The sequence below is a fragment of the Sorex araneus genome, chromosome 2 (assembly GCF_027595985.1).
Source record: "Sorex araneus isolate mSorAra2 chromosome 2, mSorAra2.pri, whole genome shotgun sequence".
Lineage (NCBI taxonomy): Eukaryota > Metazoa > Chordata > Mammalia > Eulipotyphla > Soricidae > Sorex > Sorex araneus.
The window spans coordinates 146956584-146977135 of NC_073303.1; the positions used below are offsets into that span (position 1 = coordinate 146956584).

Sequence of the window (20552 nt, forward strand, 5' to 3'; positions counted from 1 at the left end):
AGACTGTTTTTAAGCTGGGAGGTAAATCGTTTATGGGACTTCAACAGTCTGGGTGGGGTGGCTGACAGGCAGACAGAGTGGAGACCAGCTGTGTGTCAGCAACAATTGCCAGGGGCGTAAAGAAACGCGGCGGCTATAGGAATGGGAGAGACCACGTGGCCAGTGGACTCCTAAAAGGATGGGCAGGAGAGACCAGGCAAGCTTGGGAAAAGAGTCTAACTCGATGTCACTGCAGATGTTGAGATCAATTAGTTGAGTTGGGATAAGTGAAGTTTAAAGGAAGAACCAGGTCTCCAAACCCAGACTCCTAATCCTAAAGGTAATGCCTCTAGAGATGGTCTAGTTAGTTCTTTTTGAAGCTGGGCCACACCCAGTGGTGCTCAGGGCTGACTCCTGGCTCAGTGCTCAGGGATCACTCCAGGTAGGATTTAGGGGGACTAGGTGTGGTGCTGAGGTGGTGCTGATCAAACCCGGGTGGCCCGCACGCAAGACAAGCATCCCAGCACCTATGGTTCAGGCTTCCTGGTGGAGCGACTTCCTGCACTGCATTCCACCTCTTCTCTCTACCCTCACCTACCTCGAAAGCTGGGGGTGTGGGGTCGGGGTGGGGGGTGGAGGGAGGGGTACCAAGTTCTATTTAGGAAGACTTTTCTGTAAATGATTAGGCCCCTTTTAATTAAAATGGCTGAACATATCTATCCTTGTGTCTGACTGGGCTGGAAATATAGTACCATCAGACAGGTCACTTGCCTTGCATCCAGCCCACTCAAATTCAATTCCTGGTCCCCCATATGGTCCCCAGGGCCCCACTCATAGTGAACCTTGAGCACAGAGGCAGGAGAAGTAAGTTCCCAGCACCAGTAGGTGTGACCCAAAGCTTATCAGAAAACAAACCCAAAACTGTAGAGAAACTTCAAGGCTTTTTGATCATAAAAGAACTTACACTTTTATCACACTGTGTAAAGTATGCATAAAGATGAGCAAAGCACACTTAGTATATTATTATATAGTACATGGAATTGTGGGTAATGAAATAAAGCATTGTCTTATCATCAGTCAATGTTTGTGCAATAAGTAAAATCTGGGAAGAGTGGGGGTAGTTTGAGGAATCAAGCTTTGAGCAAAAACTTTCTCTCCCGGGACAAGAAACTCCTAGTACAAGGTCTGAAGTACTATGCAAGTTTGCTGAATCGAACTACAGGGATGACACGAAGTCCTACTGCTTACATGCTTTTCAAAAGTATAACTCATTTTTTTCCCTCCCCATTTCTAATTCCCATTCCCTTCCCCAGCTACTTTCTGAGACAGCAAGGGGGCTTAGTTTGGAGGAAACAAAGTACATGTCAAATGTGGAAACTTTTGCTCAGGTGTCTAGCATCAGGGATTCTCATCCAGAAACAAGTGGAGAGCAAAAACCTGGTGCATCCCAGATTTTCTTTGGCCTTGCTGCACTTGTTTGAAAGATAAAGCGAGGAAAATTGTTAGTCACTAGCCATCTCCGTGAGCAGTGCTGAAATGTGAACTCGGACTTCAGGACTCCTGTGGGACACCGTGACCACCAGGCTCATTTCTGTGTTTAACCCCTGGAAGTCCCTGGGGAAGCCAACTGAATTATTTCATGAGCAAAATTTCCTACTAGTTCGGAGGCCATAGAAACCACAGCTAAGTTACTGAGTAGCTGGGAGCCCAAACACTTGAAAGCACTTCAAAGGCAGGAAAATCTCTGGGCCCATTTGGAGGATGGAAAGGAACATAAATCACTCTCTTATCACAAGTTAGCCAACCAATTAATTGCCAAGTAGGGTCCCCACTGCTTCCTGCAGCCCCACCCCTCCTTCCCAGATGTGGGCAGGGAACCAACCAGTCTGGCTTCCAGTAACCTCCTCTCCCAAGAAAAGCCAGGGCCTGTGGCCTGGACAATTTCTCCTGAGAAAAAGTCTGAGATCTGAAAGCAGAGGAAAGAAAGTGCCTGGCATCTCAATCCTCAGATTCCATAGGTGTAGACAGCTTCCCGCCTCTGGGCCGCCGGGCTCTAATAAATTTCAGTGATCACTGGCAGACTCAGCTAAGTGGCACACAGGAGTGACCTGATTTTTCATTTTTTGTCTCTTCCTGTATAAACTCACTCCCCAAACTCATCTGGCAGGAAAATCATAATTCCACTGTTGTTTTCAACCCTACCTGTAGCCCACTGAACTTCAGGATTACCATGAGAACCGTCTGGGTTTCAATTACGAGACCATTAAAAAGTGCCAATTATAAGGCCTCAGAAACATTCCTGAGAAACCTGTTATGTCCCTCAAAATTGTCAAGTTCTTTTCTCTGACACATTAACTTCAGAAAACAAGTCATCCAGATGTTACGAGCACTCTGAAATGATCAGGTCTCAGTATTTTCCAAACAGCCCTTGAGAAAAGTTTGAGACTTAGTTCCTGGCTATAATTTAAGCCTGGGGGTGGGGGGGGGGCGATGAAAAACATCAGGGTTTGGGGCACCTGCATGGGTTCCTGGTCTTGACATCAATCAAAAATACTTGTACATGCAAGACCTTTTTTACAATAATATTCATGCCATGGCCAACGTATGCAAAGTCCTAGATAGTATAGGACAAGGTGACAAACGTGTGGTGGATGTAGTACATGGGCCTGAAAAACAAAATAAGCTTTCACTCAGTCCAGTCAAAGAAGTAACTCTGGATCAAATTCTCATGCAAGCCCATCTGACTGACCGGGAGGCTAAACACCGCGCCACACCCAGAAAGTGCCTGTTTAGGATCGCGGGCGTGCGGTTTGGGTATTCTTAGCTCCACTGCCACATCTCTGCAAGAACACAGCACCCTTCCGGGTCCCCCAAACAAACAACACAACCAATCCCTGAGGGCTCCCTCGATTCCTGCAGGTTTACTACTCCCCTCCAAAATACCACCTGGGAAAGCCGAGGGCCCTGTTCACCCTGAAAGTTCTTGGGGGTCCTTCAACCCCCCAGCTGGGCAGCAGTATCCGCGGGTTGCTTTACCTTTCACACAGCCCCTTCTCACTTGTTGCAGTCCCCCCTCTATCCCCGCAACTATTCTTACACCAACCCGCACAGTCACGCGCGCGTACACACACACACACACACACACACACACACACGTTTAGACACCCCCATTCCAGCCTCGCCCCCTCTACCTTCTACTTCGAGAGCTGGAATGATGCTTTTTCTGGGGCTGTTCTGCTCCCAGTGCCCTGAGCCCACCCCCCACCCCCCCCTCATACCAGCGAGTTCCTTTCCAAATGCCAATGAAGCCGCGCCCGGGGGCTCGAGAATTCTCCCCCTACCCCCACCCGCTCCCCTCGTGGGCCGGACCCCCGGGCGCAGACAGAGCCCACGGGCCAACCTTCTTGGGGGCAGTTGGAAGGTTGTGCGGGCCCCACCTCTGCTCAAGAAGCTTCCGGGACCCACGGGCCGGCACCCCCCCTCCCGCCCGGAGCGCGCCCGGCCCCCCAGCCCCCCGCAGCGGCCCGCGCGCCCCGCGCGCTCCCACCGGCCCCCGCCCGCTTGCCAGCCCCAGGCAACAAATAAACACAACTTTTTCTTTCTTTCTTTTTTTTTTAAGGAAAAGAAAACAAACTTCTGCGACGTGACTCACCTCGGGTGCCGCCGACTTCTGACCGGGACGAGCCGGGAGGGGTGGGGGCGGGCGCGGAGAGGCCCCCCGCGCCCCCGGGCACGCACCCCGCACACTGACACCCCGGGACGCACCGCCCCGGGGCGCAACAAAGAAGCCGAACGGCGGCCGGCGCGGGGCGAGGGCGGCGGGCCGGGGTGCGGGGGTGTGCGGGGGTGTGTGCGGGTGTGCGTGTGTGTGCGTGTGTGCGCGCGTGTGTGTGTGCGCCCGCGCGCGCGTGGGTGCGTGTGCGCGCGGCGTCTGACACCCGCGGCCGCAGGGCTCAGGGTCCCCGCGGCAGGAAGCGGGGCCCGAGGCGGCGGCTGCAGCAGGACCAGGCAGAGGACGGCGCGCCCGGAGCCCCCGGTGCCTCCATCGGGAAGAAGCTTTTTTGGATGACTGAACTCGCCAACAATCCCTCCTTTGGCTCCTGCAGCCTCCCAGCCTCCCGGTGCCGCGCGGGGCGGAGGAGGAGGGGGGGGGGGGGGAGCGGGGAGGAGGGGGGGCGGGGAGAAGGGGAGAAGGGGAGGAGCAAACTGGAACGAAGAAAAAGTCTTGGAAAGGAAGCTGGAAAAAAAAAAAGTCCCCCAAACTCTTGGGCAGTTTTTTTTTCCCTCCCTAACACCCACTTTCTTTCTGCTGCGCCTTAGTTCCGCGCGCTTGCCCAATCCCTTTCTTTCCCACACCCAGAATATTGTTTTCGGCCTCCCTCCCTCCCTCCCTCCCTCCCTCAGGAGCCCCCCCCCCCCCGCCCCGCACCCCCAGTTTCCTCCGGTTTCACCTCTCTCTTATACTTTGTCGGCTTTTACCCAGGCTCTTGTCTTCAAGCCTTTTTTGGACACCTCCTTCTCCGCTGATCTTCATTCTGCCAGCAAACAGCTATGGAACAAGTCATTCAAAGCGGAACCTTCTGCTGTTAAACGCTGACCCCTCCCCGCACCCCCCAAAAAAGTAGGGCAACTGATGAGGAGTCCAGTGCCTGGGACGTTTGCCCCCTGGACCCACCCTGTGGGTTTAGGAGGGAGGGAGTCCCTGTCCTGGGCTGATAACGCCCTGCCCTGACCTCCACTCACCATGCGGCCTTGGAGCGGCCAGGGGGAGGGCCTGGAGCAGGGGTGAGGGGCCAGTGGCCCTCGAAGGACAGTTCCTTCCCCTGCCCCCAAGCCCGTGTTCGTGTTTGGGGGTGTTAAACCCTCCCTCTAGTGTGGGGCTGAGAACTCCAAGTCAAGAGCTGCCTTAGAGCCCCTGGAGGCTCAAGTCACAGGCCTCAGGGTGACTGAGCCCGCCCGGGGCTGACCCCAGAATCTGCATCTCCAGTAGGTGTTGTGGAAGATGCAGGGCCAAGATGCAAATGCCTCTTTGCCTTGGATGTTGATTGAGAAGCCAGACCTAGGCAGAGTTGGTAGAAATGGGGTCCTCTCCCTTTTCTGAGGAATGACACAGATAGTGAAGAAAGATCCAGTCTAGTCCTCCAAACTACAGCTTGGGAAACCAAGATGCAGAGGGTTAAGCCATTTGTTCCAAGTGAACCTTGGGTTTCTGCCGAAGCTGTAATGAAGCTGTCCTGAGTCCCGAGTCAGATAGGCCAGGAGTGGGGAGGAGCCAGGCGCGGTGGCCCCTTTCTGGTAAGACAGCTGCTAGGAAATAGCTGTGTGACTTTGAGAAAGTCACTTAACCTTTCTGAATTTTGTGTTCCTTTGTCTCTCGGCAGTCGACACAATGCTTTACCAGGCATATAAGATTTTAATCGCATCTTAATTTTTGAAAACGTTACAAAAGGCAACAGAAGTGTATTTTACTTAGAGAAAGTTCCTATCTCACATAAATTTAGGTCAGTAAAACACTGCAAATGTGATTCTGGTCCCAGTTGGCTGTGCCCTGTAGTCTGGATGTGTACTGCACTCTACCATGTTGGTTTGCACAATCATACTCTTAGGAAGTTCACACTTAAAGCACAGAAACCCTCAGGACAGAACGTCTTCCGCCAGTAAACACACATGACTGAATTTGCTTTCTCACTCATTTCATAGTTGAGGGAGGAGCCTTATTGATGGGCTGGACACCTTCAGCTCTTCATGTATGCATTTTGGGGCATACCCTTTTGGTGGTGGGGATGTTGATTGGTGGTGGTAGTGAGTGAGAGAGCCCATCTGCTTTCAGCAGGAAAGTGAAAAAGCAGGGTTGGGCACATAGGTCAACATTAGAACACTTGTCTCATGTGTGAGGCCCTACATTTATCCTCAGCACTGCAGGGGGGGAAAGCACTGTTGCACCATTGTTCATCGGTTTGCTCCAGCGGGGACCAGTAATGTCTCCATTGTGAGACTTGTTACTGTTTTTGGCATATCGAATACGCCACGGGTAGCTTGCAAGGCTCTGCTGTGTGGTGGGGATACTCTTCGTAGCTTTCCGGGCTCTCCAAGAGGGAGAGAGAACTGGAACCCAGTAGACCATGTGCAAGGGAAATGCCATACCCACTGTGCTATCGCTCCAGTCCACGGGGGGATAGGGGGGATGTGGAAAAAAACTCTGAATTCTTTGTTTTTCAATGATGTATTGGCACTCTTTCCATCTTCACCTCTTTACTTTTAATTTCCAACCTTCTTTTCCTGATATTCTCCAACACTTATTTTTCTCCCCATTCAATGGCCTTATTGTCCTTCTCATAGGGCACAATTCAGGAGTTTTAAGACTTGTGGTCTATCCTGGGTACAGAAATTTCATTCCCCAAGGGAAGGGACAAAGCAGCCGTCCACTCTTGTGCCATACTTCTTCTCCCCACAGTCCTAAGCAGTGCAATCCTCCACCTATTTTCAAAAATGACCTCGAGTACCACTCATCTGGCCATGTCAGGTTCCTACAGGAACGCAATTCATAACATTTTCGGACAGATGCTTCTCTTTCCCTATATGTACAATTAATTGCTTAACATTTCAACATTGTCCTTTACACCTCTACATCATTTCTTTTAGAACTTTCTCCTCATAATTCCATTCCTCTCCTTTTGGCCTTTGGGTCCAAAGTCCTGGGTCCCCTTGAATGAGTGAGAGCAAACAAAAACCGAAAATTTCGATTCTTCTCTCTTTAGCTGGAAGAAGGGTCCTTGGCCTTGAACCTTACTTCTCTCCCAGGCTATGAACATGGATGTTCTTCTTATCCATAGAACTTATTAATTTTTTTAATTTGGGGGGGGCTTCCAAATAAAAAGGAGGCCTTCAGACCACTCTGGATAATTTTCTGCCAACCTGTAGGTAGATGATGTAGTGCTGAGAGGCCCTTGCTGTGCCAGGGATCCCCCGGGCCACCCTCAAAGGACTTGGGGGCATCCAAGTACAAAATGCACTTGGCAATGATCTGAGGACCATGTGATGCTGGGGTTCAAACCAGAGTCAGCTGCATGCAAAGAAAGTGCCTTGACCCCTGTTCTATCTCTCTTTGCAGGCCCTCCGTATAGTTAAACAGGTACAGCTGATTTGAGAAGGCTTGATTCTACAGCATGAGCGCACTGTGGAGACCTCAGCTATGTTTGTTATTTTTATGACTCTGCATTAACATAATTGTGTTTATTATTACTCCTTCTATAACGCTTTGGGTCACTGAACTCACCCTTCTGCATCCCTCTGCCTGCAGCAAGCTCCTTACCAAATTCTCCCCCTTGTCTCTCTGTCAGTTTCCCTGCTCTGAAGCTCTTTAACACACTATGCATCCTTATCCCCCCTCCCTCCCTCCCCCCCTTCCCAGCTCAATACACACACACACACACACACACACACACACACACACATACACACACACACACACACAGAGTGATTTCCCTCTGGTATCTGGCTTTCTTTGGTGTGTGAGAGATCTGAACAACCTCCACCAAGCAGAAAATATTTATTAGGGAAGTGATCATCACGTCTATTATTTCGAGGGAGGGGGTTGCAGAGATTCAATGACTATGAAACTTAGCCGTATCATGAAGACTGAGCAGGGTAAACTGGAGGGAGCCCAGACAGTGATGTGAATAGATGGTGGCCCCTTCCTGTGACGCAGATAAATCACTTCTCTTAGGGAACACCTGGGCTTTAAAGACTCTCTGGAGAAGATTGTGCAGAAAAAAGGACTGAGGAGATCAACCATGCAAAACAGCAGAGTGATTGTCTTGGTTTAAATAGAAATTTGTTCTGATTATCAGATATGTTCCATAAGGAAAATTTAGAAACTTCAGAAAAGAACAAAGGGGAAATAACCTTAAAACCACCAGAGATAACACTATTAACAAAAGATTTGTTCCTGGTTTTTCCCTCTATAATTTTTGGTTTTCTTCAGTATCCAAATGCATAATTGAATTGAGTGATAGAAGATGTGTAAAAGGCAACATAAATAAGAAGCATATACAAGATTCAATAGTCTATATTTTTATACATTTAGTATTCAAGGCAGGATTCAATTCCTTCACTGATTTATCTGCTAGTTTGATATTTTGCACAATTGTGTTCATTGTCTATACAGATGTATTCTGCTTTTTTAAATTTAACCATCTAATGTGATTACTTGTGACTTTTGAACGTTCACTTATTTCAGCATGGGGAGATTGTTATTTTTTGCAGCCATTCTTTTAATGCCTGCAAATATATATATAAATTTAGATATATTTAGATTGTTTTCATTTTTTATGGTAATGAGTTGCATCTGACTAAATATCTTGTCATAAATCTTTATTTATAATTTTGATTATTTCCAAAGGGCAAAATCCTTTGAGTAGGAGGCCTGGGTCAACAGATAACAATACTTGAAAAACTTTTCGAGAGGTTGCTATTGCAAAACTGTCCTCTGCTGGTTACAATGTACACTCCCATCTCTCGGATTTCAACAACAATGAGATCATCAAACAGAGAGCCCCAAGTGGAGACTTTATTAAATTATCCAGTTCAGAAGGCTGTCCTGACCAGATAAAGCAAACAATCGCCAAGTACTCTGTACAATAGAAACAATACTAAAATACAAGAACTGAACAATAATTGCATGCTATGTGAATTCAATTATATTTAAGATCTTATTTAATCTCTCAAACTCTCTGAAAAATAAACTAATGCTTATTGAACACCTACCTCTCCAGCCCTGAGATGGAATCTGCATAGACATTTGATCTTCAAAGTCCCATAAACCTTTTGCTGTAGGCTAATTATGTCAATTTTACAGAAAAGTAGAACAATTTGCTTAAAATCAGGACAACTAAGTGATGGTACTGTACTAACTCCAAAACCCAAGATTTTCCCAGTGCAGCACTGTTCCTCCCCAACTGTTTCATGAGTTCCAGGTTACTTAAAGAAAGGCATATTCAGAAGACACTTAAATTTTGTCAAGTTATTAAGGGATCTTCTGTGTACTTCCAAATGACTTTTTCTTTAAAAGGGAACATCCAAGTGTATTCAAGGAGCTAAGGCAACTTACTAATTGTAATTAACTGAACAGTACACAGATTGTATACCTTAAGAGAATGCAGTTCTGATGTATGAGTTAAGATTAAAGGCTAGATACTAAAATTCACGGCACTAACAGTAATTAGTAAGTTGGCTTTTATGTACATTCCTATTCTCAAAGCTAATGTTTAGGGAAAGAACTTTATCTTGATCAGGGGTACTAGAAATAAATTACTTGTGAATTCAATGCCCTAGCTTAAAATTCTAGTTGTTGAGTGTTTATGAGTTTTTACTTATTAAGGAAATCTCTCAATATATTTCCAAAATAATGAGAAAGTTAATTTATTAATTTATTATTTAAAAAATTAGCCCTTCCTGGGTCATTAACTAGTTATCTAAATTGGCCTGCTTCTCCATGCTGGGTATCACTAGGGCTGCCAGAGATGAAATGTGCACAGTTGCTCTAAAATGCTTGTTGACTGAATGAAGAATAAATGAAAGTATAAGATTGACCTCTGCAACAATTTGTATCAATGCAAGACAGCATGTAATTAAACCTTAAATTGCATGGTTCAGACAGAATTACAGGTGAGCCTGGTACAATGCCATCTACTCCCCATACAAGTTTAGCTGGTAGGACTGTCTTGTGGAGCCCCGTGTTGCCAATTCAGGTGTTCCCACTGGCCATGAATTCTGTTGACTGTGAGGTATTCCATTTCAAGATCCCCCAAGGGATGTCTGTGGACAAATGAACCCTGGAGGGGAGGAATACACAACAAAAAGTCAGTTTGTCTACAACACCCAAAAAAAGAGAGAAGAAAAGGAAATTCCCTTTCGCAGAGGCAGGGTGGGGTGGTGGGGGACGGGGTGGGAGTGGTGAGAAGGATACTGGGATTATTGGTGGAGGTGAATGGGCACTGGTGGAGAGATAGGTAAACGATCACTGTATGAGTGAAATGCAAACACAAAAGTTCATAAGTTTGTAACTGTACATCACAGTGATTCTCTAATAAATTTTTTTTTAAAAAAGTCCAAGTCAGTTTGTCAATCCAGAAAAATATGGGATTGGAGTGCAAACAGTCTTCGTTATTTCGTCTGTGAAGATTGGAGTGGCTCTGTATGGCGTATCTCTCTCAGTCTATGGCTCGTAGTGAGCTATCTGGTGTAACTGTGCCAGTTGTTTATGGCCAGCGCTTATTCTGATTGATCGGTTCCCCTGTGATACCCATTACACATATGCACGTGTATGTATGCACATGACTTAGCCCTCAGTAGCACTCCATAAATAGCAGTTATATTAGTAAACGTTCCAGTCAGCGGTGAAGCTAGGACAGAGAAATGGAAAATAGAGCAAGTCGTTGCCATTTCTGGGAACTGTGCTGCATGGTTGATTTTGCACATGCCTCAGGTCCCAGGCAAATGGAATCTGTCTGTTGACACCAAGTTCTAAGAATCTGATATCTAGGATATCAGATTCTCAAAAGCAAGCACAGGGTCCATTTAGGGCTATGTGAAGCCCCTACCTTCTTCAACATTCTACATATTTGCCCACACCCTCACCCCCCTCCACACACATGTTAGGCTGAGAAAGTTGGATCCTGGAGCAGCCCAGACTCCAGCTGTTTGATATTGTGTGACTGCAGGCAGCGGAGGGCAGGGGGCGAGAGGCTCTAGATGAAAGCAAAAACTCAAAGAGAACTGGACCTTGGAGCTTTGATACCAGACTCAGTGGGTAACAGCCTCCGTTAAATTTGTTCAGTCAGCCATTTAAGAGGGAAGGAGTTTCTCACACATCTTAGAAGGGTTTTTAGAAACGGGATGCTTCCACAGAGGGAATCGATGTTCCGGGGCCTGAGCAAGGCTGAATCAAAGAGCTGAGTTGCCAGCTTAGAGACAGGCAGGTAGAGATGCACTCATTGGGGTCCTTCCATAGCATTTGCTTTCCCTGTCCTAAGGTACAGGAGGCCTGGAGTGATAGCACAGCGGTCGGGCATTCACCTTTCATGAGGCTGACCCTTGTTGGATTCCTCTGCCCCTCTTGGAGAGCCCGGCAAGCAACCGAGAGTTCCGCGCCTGCACAGCAGAGTCTGGCAAGCTACCCGTGGTGTATTGGATATACCAAAATCAGTAACAATAAGTCTCACAATGAGAGACGTTACTGGTGCCCGCTCAACAAATTGATGAGCAACGGGATGACAATGACAGTGAAGGTACTGGAAATTTCCTGGGTTTTTGGTGACAGCAATAGTAAATCAACTATACCCCCATGCTGATTCTTTGAGCTCTTGGTGAAGGGTGGGGTGGAGGAACAGCACTCAGGCTGGAGATCACAAGGAAGGAAGAATGTTAAGAGTGAAACAGAGATGCTGGGCTATTGATACTGTAGGGACTGTGCCTTCGGATGGATACAGAAGCCACTTTTATCTTCTTTGCCTTCTCTCTTTGGTGGACTTATCAGCTAGGCCATAGAATTGTTTGAAGCCTGGAAAACCCAATTTGAGAAGCCCCTTACTAATGAGCCTCTGTATGGGTTAAATACAGAATAAAAATATATACTCAAGGGGCTGAAGCAATAGCACTGTGGTTTGGCATTTGCCTTGCATGCGACAGACTCGAGTTCAATTCCCAGCATCCCAAAGGTCCCCCAAGCACTGCCAGGAGTAATTTCTGAGTGCAGAGTCAGGAGTAATCCCTGTGCATTGCCAGGTATGACCCAAAAAGCAAAAAAAGAAAAAAAAAGAAAAAAAATACACAGTCCACTGATTCCCTCATCTCATAAAAAAAAAAAAAACAAAACACAAACTTTATTGGTTTTGTGTTTTGTTTTTTTTCTCAAAACCAATTCTGAGATCTCACTGTCAAATGGTGTGTGTGTGTGTGTGTTTGTGTGTGTGTGCCTGTCTGCTCTTATACACATGTTTACAAACATTGAGTACCAGGAATCAAACCCAGGACCTCACACAGGAGAGGCAAGTAGTCTACCTCTGAGCTTCATCTCTAACTGTGTCTTATTTTTTCAGGAAAGATGAATAACAACAAATCAGTTATGCCATTACCTTATGTAAGTTTTCCCAGATTAACCTGTTTTGTTCTCTCTCTCTCTCTCTCTCTCTCTCTCTCTCTCTCTCTCTCTCTCTCGATCCCTATGACTTAAACTATTCTCTTGTATACTCATCTATCTCCAGTTGCCCTTTATGATTTTTCTCTAACATCACCTCCTCTAGGATAACTTGCCTTTACCTACCCTCCTCAACCCCAGTTATCCTTCCATAAAATTCTCTTGTCATAGCACTCTCTCATGAGTATTATAATTGTCATTTTCAGTTCAGTCTGACTTTCTCCCAGGGCTGGAATATTCTCAGAAACTAGAGCAAGTGTTGTTTCATTTATGATCGCCTCTGCTTAGGGTAACACCTGGCACATAGCATGTGCCCAACATGTCGAAAGGATGAATGAGGAATTAATAAAATCATGTATCTCTTGTCATCGTAGAGGTACATATACATCTATTGGTGCTATATGGTGTTGAACACTGGAAGGATCCCAACAGCAAAAAAGACTCCATCCCACAGATAAGCCCAGCAAGGTATGCTTGAGGTCTCCTTAGAGGAAGACATGGCCTACAGGCTTCAGCCATGCCATCCAACACTTGGACTAAAAGGCCTTGGGTTATTTACATGCTGGCTGTGAGATCAGATCAGAGTTTTAAAATAAAAACCATCTAAAGCAACTGAAAAAGGATTTGTTCTAAACACAGAGTTGCAGGACAATGATATAGCATTTAAAAAATAAGATGCTGATGGTTTGTTTGAAATAATTGTGGCATTTTCGTGGGTGGGGTTCTCCCAAGAGACATTTAGGAAAGCTAGGATTTTCTTAGTGACAATTTGGCCAGGTAAAGAAAGAGTTTGAATTCATTCCAAGACTTATAGCTACAGGACTTGTCTTTGCCTCTATCTCTGCTTTACCAATTCTGAGATCTCACTGTCAAATGTTTTTCTTCTCTGAGAAGGAGTACCCAAGAAATAATTTTAGTCCCTGGAGAACTTAAGAAGTTGAAATAGTTCTGCAGGGGCAGGGGTCCTATCTGAGTGTCTCTCTGTATAAGTGCTCTAGTTATTTTCCCACAAAGTTGCCTGAACCCAGAGCTTCTTGAAATCGTAGCTTATTCTCCTTGGAATTCAGATCCTCTTCTTCATCCTGCAGCGGAGACTAGGAATAATGACATGAGTAGTGAAATTTTCTTACATTTGATCCCTCTTTAGGATTCAAGAATGGCTCTTGGTACTCAGGGGACCAGATAGTGCTTCCTGCATGCCAAACATGTGTTCCAGTCCATGGAGCTATCTCTCCAATCCCCCACAACATCTTAGATGGGAAGTCAAATTCCAGAGTTGTTACAGCGAGCATGTAAATAATCAAAGGCTTTTTGGTCCAAGTGTTGGATGGCATGGCTAAAGCCTGTAGGCCGTATCTTCCTCTAAGTAGACCTCAAGTATATGTTGCTGTATTTATCTGTGGGATAGTGACTGACTCACCCTTTTCTTCCTATATAATTTCTTAGACACATTAAGTTATCTTACAAATGTGGTCACCATTGTACCTCCAAGGCAACCTCTTGTCACCTTACTGATAGAAAGCATGACTCTTATCTGTCAGAGCCAGCTTTATCATTTTATTCCTACTTATTTCCTTAATTTAGGTATGGTGCCCAGGCCCTCATCCACCAATCTCTCTACCAAAGATGAAATCAAGAAAATACTGCAAAATCTAGCAGTGGATACTAGAGCATGGTTTTGAAGTACAATGTGAGAACCTCATAGAAACATTTCCACTGATGGCCAAGACTCCTCTGGCAAATCATAATATCCTGTATTTGGGGGCCAGAAGACCTGATTGACTTCTGGGATCACCATTTCCAGTTGTATGATTTTACACAAATCACCAACCCTTAGAACTTGTTTTCTCAGTGGTAAAGTGGGCGTGATGAATACATATGTAACAAGTTTATTTTGAGAATAAATGAAGATATCAGATATCACATGTGAAAGAGGTTCTCAAAGAGGAAAACAATAGAAATGTTCATTTTAATTTTATTGTCCCAACTCAAGGAAACTTGTGAATTTTCAAGTTTCAAATGTTCAAGTTGGCTACATTTCAAAATGTCACTGAAAAATCCCTACAAGGCACACATTTTTAGAAACAAGTAATTTCCATGCAGCAATCATATATATTTAACCTAAAACATATTTTTCAGCACTGAGCTATACAGTCAGATGCTAGATGCAGAGATTCTTTTCTATAGCATAGCAGTGCGAGTCTAGTTGCCAGGACCATAAAAACAGAAGGCTGTTGATCATTAGTCTGTATAAAACACAGCACTTGGGCATCTCACTTGGAACTTGCTTTTAAACTTGTTTCAAGAGGTGGCGCTTAGAACTGAAAAGAGTATTGTATGCCTGAATGAGTGCACCAAAACACCAGGCCAGCCTGGGGTGTGGGCACCCACTTATGTGTGCAACCGCCTTTTTACCTAATTAATCCTCCCCTTGCAAGCCTGAACGTGGCTTGTGAACTTCACATTCCACTGGTAACTAGAACTCTGGGTCCTACAAAACCTGGAGGCTTTAATGGAACATTATTTGTTCAGGGCCCTTGAAGCAATGATATCTAATGGAGTAGAAGCAAAGAGAAAACACCCCGAGCATTAGAAAGAACAGTTGATTTCCATCACAGATCTGGCCTTGTCATTCCTCTGCTTAGAAACCCTGGAGGTCTCTCGTCCTGGACAGACTCCAAACTCTTCTCAACTAGCTCTGGCCTCATCTTTTCACACACTCATGCTACCCCTGTAACCGCTGCCTCCACCCCCTCCAATCTCTCGGCTTGTGCCTCTCCAAGTATGGCTTGCTGGCTACCTGTTAGAAAAAATATCTGTGTTCAAAAATAGGTCATCTCGCAGGACTTCAGGGATATGGAATCAGAAACTCTGGGTATTAAGAACCGGGAATCATGTGTATATCAAAACTAGCTCCTCCTTGAGGCTGGAGAGATGGTACAGAGATAGGGGGCCTGCCTTACCTGTGACCTACCTGAGTTCGATTCCTGGCATCTCATAGAGCCCCGTGAGCTGCACCAGAAGTAATTTCTGAGAACTGAGTCACGAGCAGCCCCTGAACATCACCAGATGTAGCCCCCCAATAAAACAAAAATAAACAAACAATAAAATCCCCTAAAAAGCAAACAAACAAACAAAAAACCCCCACAACAACTAGCTCCTCCAGCTCTGCTTACAAACACTCGAGGCTGAAAGAATCTGACTTCGATCACACTAGGTTGCAGTTCCTTGAGTTCAGCAATCGCTTTATTTCTCAGGCCCTCGACTTAGTCATCTTCTCCTCATTCTGCACTTCCTTCTACTAAATGCAGCCAATACTAAGGCTTCAAGGTCCAGCTCCTGCCATGGGAGTATCTGATGCCTTTCCTGATCCCTCTCATATATAATTAAGTGAACACCTCTTACTCTCTCTTTACTTTTGGGCATCATGGTTTCAATATAGATACTGAGAGGTTGTCACATTTGGTGCTTTATCTACTTTCAGCACACATCTCCCATCCTGAATGAGCCCTCCAACCATCATTGACTTAGTGATCCCTTCTCTATCCCAGCTGCCTTCTCCCCCAACTCATTAGTTTGGCTTCCAACTCTGGGGCAATATTCCTGGCCCTTGTGTCTACTACTGTCCTGGAGCATCAGTCTCATATTATACTAAAAAATTTTGTCCTTAATAAGCCGAATTTACTAGGCAATCACCTCCTAAGTAGGAGGTTCACTATGCAGAGGGGAAATGGAGATCAAGTTGCTTTAGTCTCTGTCCCCAGAATGCTTCCTTGTGGCAAAAGTACTCTCAGGAGTTGATGCTTCTAGTTGCTCAAGACAGCACCAGAGGGCAGGCCCAAGCCCCAGAAGAGGCTGGAGGAGTCCGGATGGGAAGGGTTTTGTTGCCCTCAAACATGCAGGCATTGTTAGAGTTGGGGTTAATCTGGGGCCAAACAGTCCAGCCTCTTTTCTGCCCTGAAGTATCTTTCGCTGAAGTAATGCCCAAGTATAACAGGGTTGAATTGAGGGTAAAACTGAGGCTGGGATCTCATCAATCCTTCCTCTGGGTGTTGGAATTAGTTCATGGCAGAAATGAGTCTGTCAGCGCCTCTCGAAAGGCACTGCTGGGGCCCACACGTCGCAGGCCTCTGTTAGGTATGTGCAAGAGAAAAAAAGTCTATCCATGAACCATCTCTCTGCTTTATAATCTGTTAAAAAAATAAACCATCTCTGACAGGACGAGCCTGGACCTGGAGTCACTCCTCCCATATTGAATGTCTCTGACAAGCTGACACTTGGATTTTACCCACATTTTTTGGACCCTTGCTCTATTTCCATATTTTTAGCTTGTATCTGTCTAAGTTGAATATTTCCCCTCATTTGCAAATTGTGTCCCCCCCCCCTGACTTTCAAAGTGTTTTTTCCTCCTCTTATCTTGTCTCTTACACCTCTCTCCTCCCCCCAACCCCCACCCTGTCCCCTCCCTCCCTGCGACCCACATCCTGGGGATGAATGCAGGCAGGATTAATCCAGCAGGGAACACGATGTCTGTGAGCCATGACAGATGCACTAAAGCGTACAGCGGTGATAAAAGACAGCTCTGATGGGCTCTGTCAGGAATCCCTCAGCAACACTGAGGAGGAACATTTGCTAAGCCCTCTCCTGGCTCTAGGCCCCCAAGCCCCACATCAGGGTCAGACCTAGAAAAATTAAGCTGAGGGAAAAAAAGTGGTGAAACTTGAAATACTTTTTCCCCTCCAGGCTCTCCAATGCAGAAGATCTTCACCCAAAACCCTAATTTCTAGGTGACCTGAGAGGCCCTGGGTTAAAAATTGTGAGTGACCACAAAAAAAGTCCTGAGTTGTGGAAGGAAACTGTTGGCATTTGAGGAGAGAAGATTGCATAATCTACTTCCGACTGAACAGAGAAAAATGAGTGAGAGGAAAAATATCTTTTGATTTCTATGTCTAATCCAATAATCAGCACATATGTGTGTATGTATGTGTATTGCACAAACAGGCATGTGTGTGTATGCATGAGCATACACACATGTTTATATACATACCAACATGCATTTTAATTCTATTTCCCCTCCAAGTCCATGTAATTTAAAGGGATTTTTCAGGCTCAGGGTTTCTGCAGGTCTGTAGGACAAGAAGTAGCATTTGATGTATTGCCTAGTAAATTAGGCTTACTAAGAGGCAATTTTTTTTAACATAATATGGCATTGATGCCCAATGACAGTAGAACAAGGGCCAGGAATATTGCCCCAAAGTTGGAAACCAGTCTCATGAGCTAGGGAAGAAGGCAGCTGGGATAGAGAAGGGATCACTAAGTCAATACTGGTTGGAAAGATCATTCAGGATGGGAGATGTGTGCTGAAAGTAAATAAAGCACCAAACATGATAGCCTCTCAGTATCTATAATGTGAAACATAATGCCCCAAAGTAAAGAGAGACTCAAAAGGAAATTGTCTGCCAAAGATGCAGGAGGAGTGTTGGGATTGGGGTGGGGAGATACTTGGGACATTGGTAGTGGAAAATGTGCACTGGTGGAGAGATGGGTGTTCAATCATTGTGTGACTGAAACTCAAACATGAAACCTTTGTAGCTGTATCTCATGGTGATTCAATAAAAAAGAAGAAAAGAAAAAAGAGACAAATTTTTACTGAGATTGTCTTAATCAAATAATTATTGGTAGACTATATGGCAAAAATATAAAGATCAGAAATCTCCCAGTATCTACTCATGGTTACATTTTTTAGTGTGATCCCCTTGAACCTACTCAGCACCTGGACCCGAGGCCATTCTGAAGAGCTCCACGTTGGTCACTGTTCCATGGTTGGGACATGGAACTCCTAGAGCCTTCTGATTTCAACTTTGCCCAGCTATTCCCTGTCTTTGGTTCTCCTTCTCTCACTTTGACTTTTATCTCTTTAGCTCTAATATCTAGATAGACTGGGGCCCTAGTTAGGATGATGGTTGAACTTTGAGGTCTTTTGAAGTTTTTTTCCTAGTTAGTAGTCATTTATAGTACTTATTTATCCATTATAAATGTCTTCTCCCATTCTTTCTGGGATTTGTTTTTAAAAATTTTCTTATTTGAGTAAAGTTTCAAATCTTAATTTAATTTAATTTAATTTATCTATTTGGTAATTTTAATTTATTTTTAAATTAGATCACGGTGAGATACACAGTTGCAAAGTTGTTCGTGAGGGTTTCAGTCATACAATGTTCCAACACCCATCCCTTCACCAGTGTACATTTTCCACCACCAACGTCGCTAGGTCCTCAGTTTCCCTCCTGTCCCCAAGCCTCGCCTGTTTCTATGGCAGGCACTTTTCTTCTCTCTCTCTCTCTCTCTCTCTCTCTCTCTCTTTCACTCTCTCTGTCTCACTTGAGATAAAGGTTGGGTTTCTAAACAGCCTCAATCTTTGAAACAGCTCATCAGTTCGTTCTTGAGAGCCTGGATTTCATGCCTTTTCCTAGCAATTTAGCCTAATTTCATCTATTAGATTTACCTGGTTTATATCAAGGTAATGGATTGCAGCCCTTTAAAATTTCTCTCAGGAAAATCAAGTTAGAGGTAATATACAGTCATTCCTTGAAAAATTTCCAGATGTTATCAGATGCCAAGCACTAAATGTAGCGGGCAGAGGTCTGCATGGACCTTTGGAGAGGGGCAGCTTCTTAAACAGAGACAAAAAGAAAATTCAGTTATTTTCTTGAGCAAATAATTTCTGGCTTCTTGTTCAATGTGAGTTGCTTTCATTGGTTGTGGAGTCAGGAGGTGAATGACGCAACTCTTGCTCTCAGGAGACTGTCAGAACTTTGGTAATAGATAATCTGAGAGACTCTGTGATGTTCTGGGAAAACCCAGACTTTGGGGATTGAGGGATATAGTGAAAAAGTGTATGAGATCTTTTAGAGAGAAGTAGCACTTCAGCCCTGGGGTGAATAATGGGACACAAATATAAAACATCAAGCTGTAAGGAAGTGAGGACATTCTAGCCTCCTGAGGGGTTTTGTTGTTGGTTGTAGTGGTAGTTGTTTGTTTGGGGGCTACAGCCAGTGTTTCTCAGGGCTTACTCCTGAATCTGTGCTCAGGAATCACACCTGGCAGGCTCAGGAGCCCATAGGGGATAAGAGGGATTGAATCCAGATCGGCTGCATGGAAGACAAACACCTTATCTTTTGCACTACTGCTCCAGCCTCAGGAAGTTGCATTACTCCAGGAAAAACAAATTATGTGATAAAGGATATAATGATGAGATTGTCAGGGGGAGAAGAACAAATAATGGAGGGGCTGCTCACTCATCTATGGTATATATAATAACATAAGAAGAGAATTATAACCAGTAAGGATAAATTCTCCTCCTTTGCAGAGCTGTGGATACCAGATAGTAGTGGACAGGGGGTGCTATAAAGACATGGTAGAAGGTGTTGGGCACTCAAGTAAAGGCATGATTCATTTGTTTGTTAAGACCATGAAAGTTAACACCATAGGGATTGGTGCAATAGTAAAGTGTGTAGGGTGTTTGCCTTGCACACGGTTGACCTGGGTTCAATCCCCAGCATCCTAAAAGGTACCCAGAGCCTGCCAGGACTGAACTCTGAGTGAAGAGCTAGGAGTAAACCCTGAGTACATCAGATGTGGCCCCCAAACCAAAAATAAATTTTTTTAAACAATCTTGTAATAGGTTACCTAAAATATAATAAAATTCAAAATTTTAAATATATAATTGTTTATGTAAAAATTACTGAAAAATTTCAAATACTGGGAGAAATTTGCCTTTTCATCCACAATCATTTGAAAATATTAATGGCTTTTGAACAGGATATTGATATTATTAGTTTACATTTTATGGAAGAAGAATGTATCAAGGTAGAGTGACTAGTCAGCTATTGTAATAATCTATATTAGATATAGTGAGGCAAACCGGGTAGCAAGAAGGAAAGAAAGGTGAATATAAATGATATTATTTCTAATTATGCATGGTAGATTGAAATTACATCCTGAGGCTTTGCGAATAATATTAATACCTGGTACCACACTTGGTTATTTGAGTCCCAACAGAAATGATCCATCCTGGGTGTGGTCCATCCTCCAAAAAAAATATGACATTAAGTTAGAATATCATCTGGTTGAAGGTGGTTCACGGAGCGCATGTATTTATGCCATCCTGTCCCCAAATGTACTAAGCAGTACTAAAGGAATAGTTTAAGTTTTCAATTCTCTTTAACCAGTATTTTTGAAAAGTGGGGTAGGATGTGATATTAGGGCACAATAGAGTTGAAACAGGTTCAAGATTTGGCTCAAGTGCTAGAGAGCCAATGTTCTATGGTGCAAGTCCCTGAATTTGAGTAAGACACTGAAATCGAGCCCCAGAGTCCAG

General features: G+C 44.8%; 1 protein-coding gene across 4 annotated transcripts in view; it reads right to left on the reverse strand.

Moving 5' to 3' along the window:
* Positions 1-20552, reverse strand: part of BOC (BOC cell adhesion associated, oncogene regulated) — a 122345-nt gene that overhangs the window by 87980 nt on the left and 13813 nt on the right. For 3 of the 4 annotated variants that reach the window (XM_055126547.1, XM_055126549.1, XM_055126545.1), the window contains exon 1: positions 3632-4095. The exons of the other annotated variant lie outside the window; for it this stretch is intronic. The gene's annotated coding sequence lies outside the window, so the exon portion shown is untranslated. Of the gene's footprint in view, positions 1-3631; positions 4096-20552 lie in introns of those variants that run through there. 4 annotated transcript variants of the gene reach the window in all.